We start from the raw sequence: 3,004 nt of genomic DNA, 5'->3' as shown, positions 1-3,004 counted from the left end.
CTACAAAATTATTAACACTAATGGAAAAATAACACAAAATAGATTATAAGATATAACATATATTAAACATTACCTTTTTAATACGATTTTTTCACATAAAGTAATTCTCAAACGTTATTCGATTTTTTAAATTAAAAATTCATTTTATTTTATTTATTTTTGTATACGTCAACTATAATTACCTCTTAATCGGTTACGAACATCGAATTTAGTTCCTTTAACCTTAATTAAATTTTAAATATTTTTTTCAATTGATAATTGATTGCAGTGCTCAATATTTTTTACTTTCTACTATTTTTCGGTTGCAGCGACTAATGTTTGATGTTCTTACGTTTTAATCCTAAATAAAAGTCGGCTTCAGTGATTGAATTTACAAAAAAATTTAATAACCGATACAATTCAGTTCAAATTATTGACATGGAAATTGTTAAAACCGCAATTCGATTGTAATTATGGTTTTTTAGTAAGCAATATAGAAAATTAGTTAATTTTACAGATTTTTAATAACAGCGATACAATTTTAGTTAATTTAACTAAATATTTATCATGGTCACCGATTTCCAATCGATATTTTTTTCTGTGTAGTTTTCTGTTAAGTAAATATCGATAAACAACTTTAAGCCCTTTCCCTTGTTGTGTTATTGAATTAGCAATTCAGTTAAATTGTGTATATCCTTAGGGATTCAAAATGACTGCGCATCTGGCTATGTCTAGAAAAGGAAAACAGCATTCGACTGGTTCCACCGCTCATGTCGTTCTTTAGTGAATGTATACAGATATGAACAAAATATGACAATAAATACTTTTAGGACATACGCATACAATAAACTACACACTCACCAGCACCGGTTTACATATATTTTACATATCGACAAGGAATTATAAACAAATATTAACGACCTAAAAATACAGAGCAATGGGAGCAAAAAAGAGAGAAAAAAATCTACCAAATTTTTGTAAAACATTGAAAATGTGCCATGCACGTACATACATGTATGTTTTTCCAATTGCTGACATAAACACTTCTACCAAAAATTGTACAAGAAATAGCAATAAAGCTCTTGCACTAGTTCTTATACTAGTGAAATGGAGGTAAATAAACAGTAGGATCTGCAAATACCAGTACAACGTAAAAGAAAGTGGTTAGAGAGGGAACAGTATTAATGTATAAGTGTGTGTGTATTAGGAAGTAAATGAATTTGCAAAAGTATGAATTTTACCAGTATTGATACGAGGGAGGATTAAAACGTACTTTAGTTTTAAGTATTGTGAAGAAAGAAATCGAATAGTAAAGTTCCTCAAAATCATCAATGTTCAATGAAAAACGTCAAATATATTCCGGTATTTACACAATTCAGATTTGGCAATAACATTTTTTGTTAGAATCAGATTTTACAAATTAGAATCGACCAAAGAATTAGGTCGATTATAAATGGAATGTGATTCCTTGTTTTAATATTGACAGGACTTTTCTAGATTTCTCTCCTGTTTTGAGGTATCCAACAGCATAAATGAGTTTGTAAAGAGAATGTACACATGTATGTTTGTATGAATGTTTACATAAGTAATTGCATTGAATCTATGAACAAACATACACATACAATCACACTAAATACACGCACACACGAATACAAACAACAACAAAAACATGCGTAAGTTGCTGTTGATGATGTTTATATATGTTCAGTAAATTATCGACTTTACATCCCTACACACATACACACACACACTGATGTAAGCACTCATACATAGTACATTCCATGTACAACCATGAATGAATAAATGAATGAACGTCTAAATGGTTCTTTAAATGTATGAATGTTGTTTTTGTATTCCTCATGTAGAAGACTTTTAAAAATTCCTATATTTTATATCGAAAAAAAATTTACAACAAACACAAAAACAACAATTACAAAACTACTGAAAAAAGAAAACAACAACCAGTAACTCGGTAAACGGCATGTGTTGTTTAGTCCCTTGTAGTCCGAGTACAATGTTTTCGGACTAACATGATGTTTTTAGCATTAAAGTTGCTTGTTAGTTTTAAAAGTAGTATGAGACCAAAACAAGAACAACATGGAAGAAAAAACAAAATGAACACAGAGGATGAAAAAAGTCGAACATCAGAATTCACACGAAATAATCGTAAAACAAAGTTTATGGCATTTTCATGTGGAATAATATCATTTAAACAGTGAGATTTAAAAGTTAACAGACACTGCGGAAATTTTCACAGTTTTGGTTTTTTTACTTGGTTGCACTACGATTTCTTTCAGACTATCTAGGTCTTTAATACTCTACATCACTTTAGTGGAAAGGGTATATTGGGTTTGTTCTGATGTTTGTATCATACCAAAATATGTGGATATAGGATAAAAATGACATAAAGGTCAAAATTCACATACAAATACTAATAACACTTTAAAATTCTACATAAATAACTTTAAAATAGACTTAACCTACTAACATTTATTACGAGAGGGACATATTTTTATGTAAGATTTAAATTGTTAAACAAGTTAAGGACGAAAGACAAAGAGCATTAAATTTGTTGGGCAGAGGCGTAAGCAGTGAAATACCATACACTAGGCTATAGACTAGACTATATAATAGATTATAGACTACACTAAAGTCTGGACTATATACTAGAATTTAGACTAGACAATAGACTGGACTATAGAATAGGCTATAGACCAGAATATAGACTAGACTATAAACAAGACCATAGACTAGACTATAAACTAGACCATAGACTAGGCTATAAAGAAGACTATAGACTAGAATATAGACTAGAATATAGACTAGATTGTAGACTAGACTATAGAATAGACTATAGACTAGACTATAGACTAGATTATAGACTAGACTATAGACTAGACTAGACTATAGACTAGAATATAGACTAGACTATAGACTAGAGTATGGACTAGACTATAGACTAGACTATAGACTAGACTATAGACTAGACTATAGACTAGACTATAGACTAGACTATAGACTAGAC

This window comes from Lucilia cuprina, chromosome 5 (assembly GCF_022045245.1).
Source record: "Lucilia cuprina isolate Lc7/37 chromosome 5, ASM2204524v1, whole genome shotgun sequence".
Taxonomy (NCBI): Eukaryota; Metazoa; Arthropoda; class Insecta; order Diptera; family Calliphoridae; genus Lucilia; species Lucilia cuprina.
This window is presented reverse-complemented; position numbering follows the sequence as displayed.